General features: G+C 38.5%; 1 protein-coding gene across 1 annotated transcript in view; it reads right to left on the bottom strand.

The window, feature by feature from the left end:
• LOC135479463 (glypican-6-like) overlaps positions 1-5,366 on the bottom strand; it is a 78,398-nt gene extending 73,032 nt beyond the window's left edge. The window contains exon 1 of the mRNA XM_064759306.1: positions 5,279-5,366. The gene's annotated coding sequence lies outside the window, so the exon portion shown is untranslated. The remainder of the gene's footprint in view (positions 1-5,278) is intronic.
• Between the last annotated feature and the right edge of the window lie 13,159 nt (positions 5,367-18,525).

Below are 18,525 nucleotides of genomic sequence, written 5' to 3' on the forward strand. Positions count from 1 at the left end.
CAGATTCTATCAGTGCTAAGTCAATACTAAGTAGGTCATAAGCTTCACCCTACCTTTATGGATCACCTGTCGCTCGTTATGCTGGCATTAAGGTAAATGTTTACCTGTATAGCCAAGTAATCACCTGCACGAAAAGTTCATGCAGATTTTGTTACAGAAAAAAAATTCTGAATATTTTTGCGTAAACAAAAAACACAGTATGCATAGGTGTATTTCAAGTCAACAACAAGTGATACTGGTCAGTCAAGTTCACCAAATTTCTTAAAGAGTAAAAAAAAAAACCCTTTCTCTTTGTTTTAAAGGAAAGTTACACGTACATTTCCTTCAGATCTTTTGTATGCAATGCTTCCACTCCAAACTTCTCTGTTTTGGAGAAACAAGACTTCTGCCTGCTGTTTTTCTCTGAACATAAAAGTTTTAGACTGAAGTAAGCAAATTCAAAGATTTCAATGCACAATCCTCTAGATTTGTGGAAAAGTTTTCAGAAACGAAATTTCAGAGAAGCAAATAACAGATATCATGCGCTCTTCTGCGTCGACAAAAAACTGTGAGTATTTCAGTGACAGGTCCAGCCCTTCTAGCTCTAACATACACCCCTGTTGCATGTTAGAGTTACATTAGTATCGTTTTCTGCCGATGGACTTTTTGTCCTGTTTGAATGCACACCGCTGACTCTAATCTCAAAATTGCGGGGAGCGATGAACCTTGATCCACGGTCAACGACAACCTGGTGAAACAAACGACAGCATGACAGGTTTGTTGATGAGTTCAGTCAGGGTTCAACCGCAATGCAAGGCACGTTATCAGCAGTTGACAAAACGCCGCAATTAACTTCGCAAACTCTTCTGTGTATGTCCTACAACCAGCTCTCCTGAAGTGAACAGTGGGGTAATATTCTGCCACTCATTTACACAGCTGGTATGCTTTAATATTGTCAATACATGTACCATAGATCTGGCAGAAAACCATCTGTTCCAGTACCTATTAGTGCTTACAATTTGCGTAGTGTCATAATGTGGTCAAGCTGTACGTATTAAACAATGGTTCGCATTCAATTTAGCTGGCTACAACTTCCCACTTCTACATGTAACATTCTTGTATTCCTACCTGGAATACAGACTGATTGATTGATTGATTGACTGATCGTTGTCCAAAAGCTTGCATCCTTAAGAATTTTTATGATTATGCTTTTACGATAAGGTTTCGAATGAAGACACATGTACCTGTACAGAAAGTACATCTATGCGACTAAAGGATGAAATGACCCGGCCATCATGGAAATCACAAAACACATTCAATGAAAAAAAGAGCGTAACATCTTTTCACAAGTGGTTAGATATTAATTTCTAAACAATGCTAGATTTTCAAACTTCATCCACATGTATTTAGGGCCTCACAGAAGGCTGCCCTACATCATGATATTAATTTTCAACATGCATCTGTGTTTCTGCTGGCCTTTCCTTTTTTCTCTTCTGGTTGCCGGCCAGCTGTCAATCTTTCTCATCACTTGGTGACAGCTACAGTCACCAGGATTCTATTAATACTACCGCAAGACCAGGTCACCCCTTTGGGCCATGTTTCATTCAAATTAACAAAATTACAGATGGCAGAAACCCTTAAAAAAGACCAACTGCCCTAAAGCAAGCTTTTATCCTTTTCAGCAGAAGATATAGACTAAGGACATATATACATTGAGACTGAAACCATGGTAACCTGTATTACAAGGTAGTTTATTTGCTTTTAGTCACCTTTCATTTAATGGCCTGCTTTTTTAACCACCTGGTCAGTTAGCTGTCATGTTTGTCCATTAGCTCAAATGACATTTCGGCTTCCAAAAAAAAAAATACCTGGGAAAATCCTAAGAAAACACAAATTTTCCACACAAGCACTCATAAAAGACAGATACATGTACAAGGCAAAGATTAAATCTTGAAGCTTCAAACTTTCTTAAATTAAGCACAGTAAAATCTTGTATGGTCTTGCATTTGTATCTTTGTACTACAATATATTTCATCTAAAGCTTGGTGTTAAAATGATACTTTTGATGCCAACACTATGTATTTCAGTTTACTTGACAAAAATTAATCAAACTTCCAAAAAAAAAAAAAAATGACGTATCGCCTCTAGGAGTATGAATCAATCAGAATGAAGCAAACTGTGGCTCATGAAAATAGCTTAACTGTGGTACATGAAAATAGTTTAACTTTGGGAGAAATACAGTAAATGTAACAGAAAACAGCTTAAACCAAGTAGGACTCTCCAGTTAAAATTCGGAGGCCCCATAAGGGTAGCAAACAGTAGAGCTTAGGCAAATAAGAGCTTACTATGGAGGCTTTAATTCCTAATGGAGATAGGATTAACTGTGTCACTTATGACACACAGGTGCCTAAACAGTTACATAACCCCATCAGCTGGTTGCTCTAGATCGGTGTTAACAGCTCTCGCTGTTGTTTCAAAGCTGTGCACAGTACACCCAGTTAATGCGCTCTTAACAACCATTTTTAGCCGTAACATGCAGCTCTGCAAGATGCTGTCTATCTGGCCATTGGGGTCCAACAAATGTTAGGCAACATAATAATCTTTAAATTCTTTAAGATGGCCCTAAAGCTAGAGACCTCATGATCTCCCTAGCAACAGACGGCGTGGGCGAAGAAAATTACCACCCTAACGTTGTAGCACAGAAAAATGTCTATTTCTGAGTCGCTGTCAGCGATAGTGTGTTTTTTGGACTTGCAGGATTTTCAGCTTTCCAGATAGTCTGAGTATTTCTTCACACCATTCCAGTTTACTGATCTCTGACAGATTGACAAACATAGGATGCTTCAAAATGGGGTGGCGATTTTGATTTCGCAAATGCTAACATCATCATGTGATCTCTAACTTCTGGGACGTCCTACAGAACATGGGCTGGTCATTCAAACTTTTGAAATCCTCTCTATTTCATATGGGCCAGTCACTAAACATGGGGTCTGTGTGCTTTTTTTGCTGAATATCACAGCTACTACAAATTTACTTTTGTTTTCCTATTGTTATTTCCTTCTGTTTTACTATTCACATCTTGTGACAATTTATTTGCATTTTATACCAAATTTTGCCATTCTATACAAAATGCCTGTACATTTATATGAAATGCATTGTTTATGTGAAATTTCTCGGACCAACAGGTCTATGCGGTGAAATTAAAGTTATAGACCCCATGCATGATAGTAAAATAGGCACATGAAGGACTTCATGCTCTAACACAATTGTGAACTGCTCAAATGTATGCAGTATGCATGTATGTAGCTTAGACGATGTGCAAAAAAATAAATAAATAAATAAATTGGCTGAATGTGGATCATCAGGAGAATAAAAGAATCCAGTTATCAGTCCAATTCTCAGCATATAAAAATGCATGCACACAGCAAGGGATGCGATTAAAGTGGATTCAAGTTCAAGGGGAATAAACATCCAGTTTGCCATGCAACTGCCACACCATATCCAAAATGTTCACAGCAATGTATGTACTGTTATATACATGGACATGTAGGTAGATCTAGATTGCAGGGATAATGACCATGCTGACCCCCTTTGCCAGGGTTTATTGTGATATAACCCAGGGGATCATTAGTAATGGTGGAGAGGGAGGGGTAAAAAAAAATATAATAAAACAGGGTACAGTGTTCAATTCAATAGGCAGGATGTCCCCTTTGATGGGGTTGGGTACCCCTGGGAGTTCAACATAAAAGGTGGCTATCTACAGTTACATCATTACCTTGCCAGTAATTACATACATATTGATGTCCACCATTGTGGTAATGCTCCCTGGAGTAACTGTGTAATATGCCCCTATTTGGCACTTTGGTGAAATGTCCCCAGAGTGAGGAGACAATAAGCAATAGGCATACGTGGTAATTTAATATACCAGGTCCTGAGGAAATGACACTTATTTATAGTTATATAGTCCTGTTGATGTGATTGCACTATATTACATGGGGGATGGAAGTGGCTAAAAAAATGTGTGGGAATTAGGCCTGATCCACCGTGCAATAATCAATGTGGGGGCGGGGGATATTATATCAAATGCACCATGCTGTGAAATTAACAAGCATATGGTCACAGCAGGAACAAATCATTCTGCTGTTTTTAAATAACAAAAAAGTAGCAATTAGTAATACATACATATTATACATAACAATCACCCCATTTAACGACAGTTTTCGGCAACAGCATGCATTCAACTACTGTACAAGCATTGCTTCTGAGAATGTTTCTTATATCTTAGAGCTACAATAAAAAAATTAAGCTACTTCATGTTTTAAATAGTACCGGTACTTAAACAGTGTGATTTCTTGATGGTTAGAAAAACTTGTTCAAAGTTTAAACTATGCAACCCAACAAATCATAACATTGCAATAATACTTGACACTCAACTGTATAAATGCAAATAAAAAATATCTTTTTTCCTCTTCATTTTTTAAGCTATTATGGATGTTACAAACAGTTTAAAACATTGCCCTTTTGGCTTTTTTTTCTAATTCACTGAATCTATATATACACTGTATTATTTCCCATAGTTATACTATGTCCTCATTTCTAACTTTGATTTCATAAAAAGGTGTACAACTAACAAAAGTACATATACATTTAAACTGTTAATGCAGACATATACCTTCTACTGATGCCGTTACATATGAATATATATACATAGTGGTAACATACTACTTTTAGTTCAATACCAGCAAATAATTACAATTCAATACTAACAAAAGAGGCCCTGTTGTGCTATGTACATTACAGTAGCTGCTTACTGCATGAATGACATGGGGTGGGGTTGCAGGTCTTTAGGATGGGGGGGGGGGGGGGGTGGTAAGAGAAGGGTGACCCGTGGGTGTGGGGGTAGAGGGGATGGCAAATCCGTCTACCGTTTCTGTTCTGGCAATGTTCTGCACAGCTGTTACAGGGTCTATTTTTGGCACCAGACTCCTAAGCACACGTTGGTTACCCTAGCGTCTACCTGCCAATGGAAGACCCTTCAGCCTAACTTCTTTAACTAGGGTACCGATACAGTACTAAAACCTCAAATAAACTCAAAACCAAAACTATAAGCCTACACACCTTACTTAACGTCTTTCTTGATGTCGTGTATTAACAAAACGACATGAAGAGACAGAAAACGTTTCCAAAAATGTATATTCCCACACTGGCGTGAATCACAATATAGGGACGTTCAAACAGAAGGACGTATTTCCATAAGTATTAAAATCAGACCCGTATAAAAAAAAATGTCAATACTCACCCGAAATTGCCTGTATAGGCACTTCATTCTCGTCAAATCCTTTCGCTTTGTAGGCGATTTTCACTTGCTGGCATCCCAGATTCAAACAGTGACCCCAGATAAATAAAAGTGACAGCACAACAACCCGTAAAAACAGAGAAAGCGACGAGGAAAACGCTGTGGCTGTGGCCGGCCTGTAGCAGCAATCCGCGGCGGCCATCTTTGAGCCGTCCTCTTGGGGGGAGAGAGACAGAGAGAAAGACAGGCGCTAGCTCCGCACACTGAGGGACTTGCCCACACTACGCTCGCTTTGTCCGACGTCGCCGGCTAAGATATCCCCCGCTTTGCCCCCACAAAACACAGCTCTAACGCATCCAAACTAGCCAGGGAGGTACACCAGTATCCCTTAGGGCTACCATTGGGGTTCGGTACGCTTAAAATCCGCTCCGAACTGCCTTAGTCATCCGATGTTTTAAAGGGGTGAGGTATGTATACGGTACGGTATATACGAACGACTATGTATACATGTACCAGCGGCTCTTACTTCACACGGCCAACTCAGCGACTCAGCCAAGACTGACACACTGAACGGCTCTGCGGGAAAAGCCCCTTGTTTACGATAGGCTGTTCCAGGCTCCACCCCCGTCAAGCTGTACAGGGCACACGTGGTTTCGCTGAATGACCTGGAGTTGCGTTAACAGTGGACCGCCGATGACTTTCGCGTGCGAAAGAACAGCGCCCCACCTACGTTTTTCGAAGCCTGAATCACTTCGCAAGTCCTAACAGTGTGCACGAGGCAGCTAAGCATTTCTTTTTGTCTCGCCTGGGGAGAGTTTTAGAACAGCACGAGGTTCTCTTATTCAAGGCATCCGTGTAATGTTGGGAACTGGGATTTGATTGGTGGGTCAGCACTCACCAATAATTATTGACACATAGAACCAATGAATGAAAAGATGACCGCGGACGAAACGAAAACAAAACAACTTGAGTGTTGTATCTCCATGACCAGTAATCAAGATACTTGTAATTTATACTGGCCAAGTTGAATGTATGGGTGAAGACAGGGGAAATGGATCGACCTACCGACCGGTATATACAGAGTCAGTTTAAAAAAAAAACGTGTTTAATACTGGAGTTAATTAAATATGCCTTTCGTGGGAAAGAAACTAAGGCGGCCACACAGCTTCCGTGAACGATACATGAAACGATCGTCTAGCCATTCTCTTTTATACAGCTCAGAAGAAAAATCGAAGAAACAAGGCACCGAATTGATCGTGTCGGAAAAAAAGACAGAAAAAACCCACGTGTCAACCACCCAAAAGACATTACAAAACACTTTCACACAACCTGAGCGTGCTGAAGCCTTTTCCTCTTGAAAACGATGTGCCATGAAATATCAATGGCTGCCATTATTTAAGGCATCGGGTTTGGTCAATATTACGGGACAGAGCTGTGCATGCAAACATGCAGACTGTGGCGGATAGCTTTTTGTAAGCCTATATATTGCATGTTAATTTTCTTCAGGCAGGTCGATCATCTATATAGGCATACATGTATAGGTGTATTTACTTCAACACGAAGCTTTCACTTCCTTCGATATGTCTTGTGCATATATACCGAGCTCGTATACGTATTTCAGCACCACGACAATGTATAGTTAATTGTGGCATATTGATTTTTCTCTCTGAAGTAACAACAAACTTGTGAAAATATACGATATATTTTAGATTTTTCTCATCTTTGCATTTATATTGTACTTTCGGGATATCACCAGTTTGTCGCTTTTTGCGTTCCATGTGCGCTGATAGATTCATTAAAAAATCTATTTACCGTATAAATCTATATACCGTGGTGTTTGGCTCACAGATCAGGCATATATCATTATATGGTTCAAACAGTCGACAGGTCAATCAATCAACTCAATCAATCAGACAGCCAACGAGTCAATCACCTGGACAATTCAATTCAATCAACCCAACCAGCCAATCAGTCAACCAACCATCCATATGACCAACCTACTGATCTACTAAACAAAGAATTAAATATTCAATTAATAAAGTGGTCGGCTAGTCTGTCTCTCTGTGAAATGAATGACTCAAGTAATCGATCAATCATTCATCAAGAAACAGAATTAACCATTCAGTCCAGTTGGTTTATAATAGTCTGTCAGTCAATAAATCAATCAATATGTCAATCAATCAGTTGAACAGGCGATCAATATGGGTTCAGTTATCCAGTCCCATGGCTCAGTGTACAGGCCTATGTTAACTAATATCAAATCAGTAAATTGAGTAGTAAAGGCACATGTATTTGTCAAAACAGGCCATCAAGTAACCACTTGATTAATCAGTCACTCAGTCAACTGGTCACTTCAACTGTCCAATCGGTCAAGCAATAAATTTACCACTTGATCAAGTTATGAACTGGTTAGCTATTCAACCATCCAACTTATGAATGATATAATCAAGTCTGATTGAATTAAGAAATCAATTAATCATTCCGTGAATGACTACATCACTTAATCAGTGTTCAATATCAGAGAACTGATCCAAATAAATAAATCAATATTCACATGGACTTTTGGATAACATTCAAAATTTCAATAAATAATTTCTAAAATCTTGTTCTATAAAACTGCGTTACGGCATTTCTTTCCACGGGCCTTTATACATCTACATATCCATGTGTCAGACCGGCTGTTCGCCCGAACGTGTGCTGTCCGTTAGTCTGTTCGTTATTCGGCCCACAACCGTTTACCGGTAATGTCTCGCATGCCATGTGTCATTCAGTCTGTTAATGCACAAGCCCGTGATGAACATCAGCTAAAATGATTAAGGTCAGGGGGGAACGAGCACGGATCGGGTATAGGCCTATGACTATATATATGATATGACTATATGACTAAACAAGAAAACCCATCGGCAGTCTACGTCAATACATACGTGGCACCCATATTGCCCACGCTGAAGATATCATAAACAAAAATAAAACTTTGGATAAAAGGCATTTGACTTGTTCGCAACTGACAGAATATGCCACCCCATGTCAATGGTATAAGAGTACATTACTGGAGTTCATTTGTCTACACACACATATATCTAGTATATAGGCCGTATATTTCTTCGTGATATTCTATAGTAAGCGCACGGTTGTGTATACAAATGGTTAAATATCTATACCACATTTTCGCCGGTCTCCCTTCTTCTGCGAGAACGATGCTTCCTTACGTCTGGCATGCGTAGGCAATCTGTCTCTTACTTCTCCAGCGGTCTTTTCATATTGGGCAGGAAATGTTTGGGGTGTACTCTATCGCCAATTTTTGGACCTATAGTTCAACTTTCAAAATGGAAAACACATTCCTTGTTACAACCCAGGAATAAGGGACATATAGCCTGGACTTTGAATGTAACTTTTCATGCTTATTACAATATTTTTGCCCACACGAATAATGTATATAGCTTACTTTGGAACGTGTCAATGTGCATATACGTTCATGCATGCAGGTAATATTTTCCTTATTGGAATGTACAATGTTCCACACCTTTGCACAGCGGATTCCTGCATAGGAAACATCCGCTAGCCATACACATTCAAAACCAACGGATTTGAGCGGTATAGGGAATAATAACTATGTGGATGTCTACAACCAAACAAAAACGGTAATAATTCCATTGAAAATAAACCAAACCGCACAAAACGGACTTTATTTGCATCTTGCCATTCATGATGAAACCAATTATATAACGAACTTCTTGGAAGATCCAGAAAACCTCTAAAATACAAAAACTGGATGAAAACAAAACTTTTATTGTCCAAAGCATGGCCCGAAACTAGCACATGATCTGTAAGTCGTCATATAGGGAACGCATGTGCAAAAGTGCAGTTCAGTGCGATGAGCAGTTATGTAAAAAGTCTAGAAAACTGTTGTCCTAGTAAAAAAAAAAAAAACAACAACAACAACAAGAAAAAACACGACAATAAAGTATTTTTGTCAAAAATTAACGGGACGACCAAAAACTCGAACTTGAGCCTGAAGTTCGCCATGAGAAACTTGATCTGTAAGTCGTTATGCGTGTTGAACGCAAGAAACTACGGTCGATCGAGGCAGCGAATTATAGAAAGGATTCGAACTCGCGACATAATTGGTTTAGAGGGTTCATGGTCCACTAGCGAAAGAGTCCATAGATCACTGAGCCAACGAGGGCTCCCGTATCAAATACTGAACGTGCAACCTACATATATTTGTGTGTGTGAAACTAGAAGCATGCACACCCATTAATATACCTCATATCTGAGATGGGGGCTTATATGGACAACCATATATACAGTACTTAATTCATAAGTATATGTGGAAGGCGGAAAGGAACGATTTGTTACAAATCTTCGAAACTTTTGGCTCTAACTGTGTAGATTTTTATCCCAGCTCGTTGACGCAATAGTGATATCTGTTACAAGTTTCCTGTATAAACGTCAATATGTACATTGTATCCCAACAAACTACGGGATGTTCTCGTATACACTCATATTTCAACAAACATGACGAACTGGGAAACCAGTACCGCCTATATGGTAATTTGGGGTCAAAGCTGTATATAGTAAGGCCTATTCTGTTCTTTCGTACCTTTTCGATGAGGATTTACAGCCAAACTGACAACTACTGTATAGCTCTCACGTATACCATGTAAGTGGACAACAGTCAGTCCGGCTTGCACCCGAATCGCCATGGCGCGGTAAAAAGTATAAGCTATAATAGTAAATGCTTGGACTGTGTGACTCGACGGCATGTAATACAAGTTGTACCTATATAGAGACACACTAAAATTCTGTGTACATATATACGGTCGTGAAAGTAAGTGACTGGTGGTGAAAATACAGCGCGCAGGCTGGGTATTCAATAACACCGTCTCCACTTCAATCGTTTCAATCCTGATGTGCTAAAGATGCAACCGGTTGATAGTGTCAGTTTACGCTGTTGGACACCACGTTTTCATCCCAAATCAGACGGCTTTAAATATTCGGATTTCACTTTTAGCACCATAAAGACTCATTACATTTATAGGTCAACCATTTCTGGCACTGATGACGCGAGGTAATATATACACTATACACGTATACTTTGATAAGAAAAACGAATTAGCTGCCAAAATTTCAACCTTTAAAATCAACACTTCACCAGAACACATGTTTCAACGAAATAATATACGGGTTTAAAAAGAAAGTTAGGCCCATATTTAGGCAATCAAATGTAAAAATCCACGACTTCAAACAGGAGGGACTAACTTATATAATGCTTTAAGCAAAGATGGCAGCGACGTTGGAACTTCATATATCTATCTATCTATCTATCTATCTATCTATATATATATATATATATATATATATATATATATATATATATATATATATATATATATATATATATTATATAATATATATATATATATATATATATATATATATGTATCTGGTCAGTATGGATGCGCTGATTGTAAAATTTGGCATAATATCAGAGGATTGTTACTCTTGACAAAATATTGTTCAAGGAGGCCATAGATTAATAAGATGACACTCGATTCATGACATCCTTGTAGAACGGTATTGTTCGATGAATTACATTGATTGATTTATGTTATTGACATGATTGGATTTTCGCCGTAGTCAATTATGTTCGACAGTCGCAGACTTTTGAGAGGAAGCCAACATGAGTTGAACTTGAACTCACACCGATCGCTTTGGTGAAAACTGAATTGTATTGAGGACATACAGTTCCGTGTTGTACTGTTCCTGACGACGACAAAGTATTCTGCTATATTAAAAGAATATATTCCAGCATCACTGAGACTAGAGATTTTCTGTTAAAATTAACAGACTATCTTTTGAGTATATCAGACATAATTTCTCGTCCTAATGATAACCTCCTTGGTCCCCTTGTCAGTTTATGTGTGAAGGAATATGATGTCAAGTTTGATGTCTTTGGCATGACGTTACAATGATGCGGCACATCAAGATGCAGCTTTATAAAGAGTGAGTGAGTGAGTGCTTCGGGTTTAACGTCGTACTCAACAATTTTTCAGTCATATGACGACGAAGGAATCCGTAGGGTGCATGTACGTGTTATGTGCCTCCTTGTTGCAAGACGGATTTCCACCGTTCTTTTATTTAGTGCTGCTTCACTGAGACGACTTACCGAAGGCAAAGTAAGCTGCCCCGCCCGAGCCATTATACTGATACGGGTCAAACCAGTCGTTGCACTATCCCCTTCATGCTGAACGCCAAGCGAGGAAGTTACAACTTCCTCTTTTAAAGTCTTAGGTGTGACTCGATCAAGGATTGATCCTGGATCTACCGGTCAGCTTTATAAAAAAAGACCAGATCATGAAAGTGGACGGTGCATGAGTGCATATACAAGTCATCATGGACATCATGGACAGATTTATTTATTTATTTGTTTGGTGTTTTACACCGAACTCAAGAATATTTCACTTATACGACGGCGGCCAGCATTATGTTGGGTGGAAACCGGGCAGATCCCGGGGGGAAACCCACGACCATCCACAGGTTGCTGGCAGACCTTCCCACGTACGGCAGGAAAAGAAGCCAGCATGAGCTGGACTTGAACCCACAGCGACCGCATTGGTGAGAGACTGTTGGGTCATCACGCTGCGCTAGCGCGCTAACCAACTGAGCCACGGAGGCCCCCATAATGGACGGAATTTCCCATGATGGCTGTATCGGTGGGAATGTATACCAGCTCGGTTGTTTATATCTAAAGTACACATTATTATATACGATAATTACATACATCCTTCTCGATAAATGATTACACTATAATTAAACTCCCCCTCTACAGTATAATAATGACTGATAATTATACGCCAATACAGTCGAACAGAATGACGAATTTTATCAGATAATATGGCTTGTCATGAAGTGCAAACATCATTTACCCAAACATACCTCGATTACAACACCAAGTATAATACGTTTGAAAATTATTAGATTAGCTGTTAAGTAAACACACAGACGCGCGCGTGCGCACACACACACATCTCTCTCTGTATATATATATATATATATATATATATATATATATATATATATATATATATATGTATATATATATATATATATATATATATATATATATATATATACCTGCAATGTGATAGTGTCAGTATAGGTCATGGACCATTATAGAGTCATTAGACATGCGTACTATGAGATTGTTTCAAGTATACCAAGTTAAAAAGGCCCATCTAATATTTAGGTAATGAAATAAATAGGTCCCTTTAAATTAAAGGCTGAGTCAACTTGGTCATTCTGTGAGGTGCCCATTAAGGAAGGTATAAAGCATTCGTTACAGTCGTATGTCACAAAGGCTTGTTATCTTCAATGGGTATGTTTTCCGAAGAAAAAAAAACGAGGCTCGCGGATGTAGCAATGGTTGTTAAATGCGCCAGAGATGATTAAATTATTCAGGTAATGCGGGTGGCATTTCCGGTGTTAACTATTTAGCGTTGACATGCAAGATCACATTGCGCATGCATTATATTATCGGACACCTTCTACACGGTCTACATAGCAAAATTCACCTCTCTTATGTCGGTTTGCTTAATCAATTACTGATAAATGGACAGTTTCTACCCAATTTATCGTACAATTAAATGAACTGAATCAAAAGCACCTCACCAGAGACTCGTACACCTATATTAATCGAAAACGGATGCCCCTGCATCTTTTGGCACAACCAGTAAGATCTATTAAAAAACATTCCACATTCCTTGAAATTAAATTAGGATGATCCTTGCGCAACAGAGAAATAAAGCCTGCAGTCATCAGTTTCCAACTATGTCAGAAATATGAAGTCATGTAGGATTTCGCTTAAAATGTATTTTATAGTATTCAAATATTAAAATATCCAAGGCATATACATTTTTTGACTAAGCTTGCGAGAGCTCAAGTAAGACTTTTTATTATTTTAATTTTTTTTTTGTTGAGTACATCAACCACGCAGCACTAGGAACGTGTGTACGCCTATATGGCAAACGTGAACTTTTGCATGAGTTTTTCCTTGCTCTTTCCTGTGAGCTCCTCTTCTTAAAAGAAAAATCAGCTGCCAATTCCTATGAGGAATTTCGGACCTATAGAAGCAGTGTATAGTCTATATTGTTCATTCCTGTCTTACAACGACGTTTTGTGAATAGACTGGTAAGGTATAACTCATATATTGCGAGAGAACAATGGTGAACTCAGTTCGAGCCCCAGTCGCCATCGTACAAGAAAAGATACGCAATTACAAGGCGATGGGCGTTACCGATTGTGACTTATACACTGGTAGCTTTAGCTCACAAGCTTGGGATTGAACTCAGTACAGGAGAGATAACATGACTTCACTCAGAAAATAATCTTTTAATTTTAACAGAAAGTATGTGATCCGATTGATACCAGAATGCATATTCTGTTATTACAACACATTATTAAATGTGTGAAATGTCTAGATTTCCTTCACTGATGAAAGTGATATCTCACTGGCTAGAGTTTTTATATCACTTTTGTTGTTACACGCTTTGAGGCCATGACGTCACAAAGAAACATTTTGGTTTATTACGTTCCAATTCGAGCATAGCAGAATGACGTAACAATACAAGTTCAGTCAACATTAACATTTCTTAAAACATGTCTAGAAAACATCGCTTAGACTTGTTCAAATACAAAATCATGATATTGTCGAAATATAAATAAAAAGAATATCGCACGGTCAAGGTTGAATATCATAAAAAATTTCAACTCTCACTATAAAATATTTGTGATATTCAACTTCACTGTGCAATATCCCCTGTATATTCTACCATGTTCAACATAATATCCCTTTAGCCTAACAGAATCTTTGTGTTTAATTATTATAATATGTGTGCTATATTTATCAGAATAATTTGATGCAATGGCAGAATAATCTGATGCAGTAACAAAATACATTCGAACATAACTCGGATATCACACTTTCTGTATATTTTTATTTTATTTTTTATGTTATATTTGCTTTTCAGAATTGCAAACATTTAACCATCTTGGCCAGTATATAGTTATAATTTCTTTTTGAACAGACGGTATCCATGATGCGTTCACAATTCATCGTGTTTTATTCTCTCTCGAATTTCACTGTACATGAAGTTTTATAATTTACTAACTATCATTGTATTGAATTATTTGAATGGCGTTTAAACGTCGTACTCAGGTATACACGTATATCGCTCTCAAACGTATACAGATGTCGATTAGCTTAATGGGTGCAGAAAATGATCAACACAGCTAGTGTAATTGTACTGTGATATACTGTTGGTATATGTTGGCCTATATAATTGATTAAACACATCTTTTTCTCCATCATTGATGTACATATTCTAGACTGGATACAGCGTTGTAACGTGTCATCAGCTTATTGAACTTCATTACAGGCCCGCTCCATGCTGCGCGCGTTTAATAATAATAATAATAATAATATTGTAATCCTGCATAAACCAGAATTCTGTTGGTGGATTAACCATCCCCGAGACCTGGTCCCTTGGATTGCTTTATTGTGATTGGATGTTAAATGCGATGACAACATACCCATTTTGAGTTATTCTAGACCAGTGATGTCTAATAAATTGTGATTAACATCACTGCATTTTCTTTTTTACCTAATGTTGCTAGGGGCGTTGTACAGGGGTGTGTGTAAATCGTTACTATTTATGCATTTATATGAACTGATTGAAATAAAACCCTGACCGAGGTAAATCGACAAGATGCCATATTTCAGAGGCTACGTGTGACCATTTGCCAGCTATCACACAATGTCGCCGCTGCTCTGGTCTTGCTGTATGCGCTGTACGTCTTTAATTATCTGGTTCATAAAGCATTCTATGTATACAGGTATCAGCTGAATGTGTAAAAAAAAACGTCTTAGTTTGAGAATGGCAACATCACAACGTGAACAACAAATGTTTGCGACAACTTTATTTTTCTCAATTTATTTTTCTCTGTCATCTATGAACGGTTGGCTCGACAACGCGTGTGTTATCCGCTATAGAGGACTATATATAGCTCTTCTGAACATTTCAACAAGCTTATATAGAGGCACCAAAAAATGTGGATGTGTTTAATAATGAGCAAGGCTCTGTGCAGAGATCACAATAGGTCTCACCCCTAAATCTAATTCACGTCGGCATGTGGGTGTCTAAAGGGACAGTGTTTATTGTTCAAACTTTCCGAACTGTACTTTCACGCGGAATCTTTTGTTGGGTTTTGAGAACGTCTGACCCACTACTGTCCAGCTGGCTAGAGGGGAAAGGAGGCTCGCGGATAAACCCTGACCCATTGTGTTTAGAAGACACACCGACGGGGGTCCGATGGGTTGTCTAGAGTGACATGCCCCCAACGGAGGGCAAACACGAGTCCAGAATTACAGGTCCCAACGAGTTCGGGCATGAATGAATGACACATACCGAAACGGACATGTGACCCGCGCGTGGGAGGCGAAGAGGTCTACGAGGTGCATGAGGTCGCATGACGTCATGTAGAGGTCATTGGACTTGAACGGGACTCTGAATGACGTGGGCTGCCTGAAATAAACCTTGCAGCAGAGTACGAAATCGCACATAGAAATCTTTCATGCAGTATAAAACAAAGATGAAGGAAAACACTATCCCTCCAGCAATACTCAAAGTACATAATCCCACAGTGTCAATTTGCCGAGTGCAAATTATACACCGTATAGGGGTTAGCGTTCAAAATAGAACTGACGAAACACCAAGTGAAAAACTGGATAAATTCAACTGTCCAATCATAAAATGTCTCGCCTAGACAGATTAATACACTCACAAACTAGTGACTAAAATATATAACAGAAGTTGTTTCATTTTACATAAAATTCTGCCCGCTATTTTTTTTTTTTTTTTTTTTTTTTTTTTTTTTTTTTTTTTTTTGTATAGTCTAAAATGGCCTGCCTATATTTATACAGGATAACTGCCCGGATTCCTCTTACAATAATGCTGCCCGCCGTCGTGTAAGTGAAATATTCTTGAGTACGGCGTAAAACACAAATCAAATACATAAATAAATTATACAGTGGTAATCTATACCAAGCACATGCCTGCAAATAATGTAATTTCTTCTCTGCTTAAAAATAAACGAATTTTATATATGTTCTGACAGACATTCTATTAAGGTTTTCTTAATACTGTTGCAATTGGATTGAAAATATACCGGTGTATACTTTACTTTCACCGCGCCAACCTGTTCGACCTGTAGTCTTACACTCACAAATATATTACTATACATGGTACAGTTCCTTTACAGTGCAAAGCGAAACTGATTACCGGCTTGTCAGAGGCGCCGATGTCCACTTGTTATACACCTGTTGCTTTTTAAAGTAATTATATAAGCATTCCAGACGTTACCACTAAAAATAAACAGTTAATAAGGATTATGTGGAGATGTACATTACGTGTAAGGTGTCATGCCATATGGTAGCATAAGACATCACGTGTTTACCAACCGATTTTAGTCATGGCCTGTACTCTGTATACCCAAATGCATGTCTCCACTTTGGTATATGCAGTTCGAAACTGTACGCTGTCAATTTAAAGAAAGTTTGTCACAAAGATGCTTGTATACAGAGGCAAAATGGCAAAAAGAGATAAACAAATGAAAAAAACTGAATAATAAAAAATGTCAACTTTATAAAGACTTTTTGTGTGTGCAAGGATATAAAGTATAGAATACATGACAACATGTGAGGTTTTTATTACGTTCGCATTTGGAGACGTTCTTCTGATGTTATTTTCTTAGTGGTTTCGGTAAAACTCATAGATAAGTTCATTATGGATAAGTTAACGTAGCCACAGGACCTGATCTGTTTTCTTACGGATACGGAACTTACACAAGCTGTTGTGACATATAATTAAACCAAAGCACGCGTCTATAGAAAGAGTTACGATCAGAATTACTTAGAATCATACATATACATCTCGTCAATCATCCGATAAACACACATTATCCTGCAAGCACACATGAGGTACATCATAGGCTTACTGAGTCTAAATCCGCATGCGCCGGTTACATAATCCCGCATTCACAAAACAGCCTTGGGATTGACTAACTTACCAGATCTATACTGGCATATTATGAATATATGAATTTAACATGCAGTTACCATGTAGACACCTATAGGCTACATTTGACCTGTTGTCAGATCCACAAATATATCACATTTAAAAGTTGCCATGTATAGTTATACCTCCAAATTTAAATGAGTTCTTAAATATATAACATCAATGTACGGTTAAGTTAAAACAGTAAGTTGGTGTTATTGCGTGTAACTACGAGATAGCCAAGCTACGTGTGACAGCAACAACGACCATATTTGCAATTAAAGATGCCATACAATGTTTGCACGCTCAGCTGGGAGATTGAGCTATACAATACCGCGCAGTCGTAGATAACCTTGCAGTTGCCACTCACATTACGTACACTCAAATTTACAGTTGCGAGTTGCCTAAATACGCGCATGAACATTCATCAACGCTGAGTTGTAAGTCTGCGCTTTCTATATATACAGGGGTTTTCTATACATGTTTCGTATACGATGGGATTGCGATCTATCTTAATCCCAGGTATACGTAAAGCTGTTGACCTACAGACATCTACATATATGTATACATAGTTTACAGATCTGCTGACAATACATCAGCGTCATCAACAGTACGTAAAGAGAAAAAAGTTAATGAACTTCGCTCCACTGCACGTGCAGGTATTGAATACACTGATTATCTCACTAGACAGCAGAATTACGTGGCTGTAGCTTTTTTTAATCGCCTGAAGATCAAAGGCAACGCAGAATAATTTCTGAACAGCTTCTATCATACGGCGTCAACCGCCGTAAGAATTAAGCTTACATAAGGGTACGTTTTTTTTTTTTTGGTATGTCTAACGCTAACTCAGATCTCTCAGTTATTGTAGCTGGCGGAATTATCAGCTATACGATATCCTGAGAACATAAATTAAGTATCGAGTCCGAATCACATTTCCCTGTATGGGCCCATTCGCCAATGCTGAGCTCGCGTGTTCGAATCCAACTCTCGCTGTATGGTTCGGCTGCAGTTGTACGTCAGGCGGCTTTGGCAGTTTTTGCTGGCGATATTTTTCTACCGTATTCTGCATGCATGTCCGCGGTTTTCTAAACGCATCTATAAAAAGCTGTTCTGTTGTGCGGATATTATTTTGAGTAC

This window comes from Liolophura sinensis, chromosome 12 (assembly GCF_032854445.1).
Source record: "Liolophura sinensis isolate JHLJ2023 chromosome 12, CUHK_Ljap_v2, whole genome shotgun sequence".
Classification (NCBI taxonomy): Eukaryota; Metazoa; Mollusca; class Polyplacophora; order Chitonida; family Chitonidae; genus Liolophura; species Liolophura sinensis.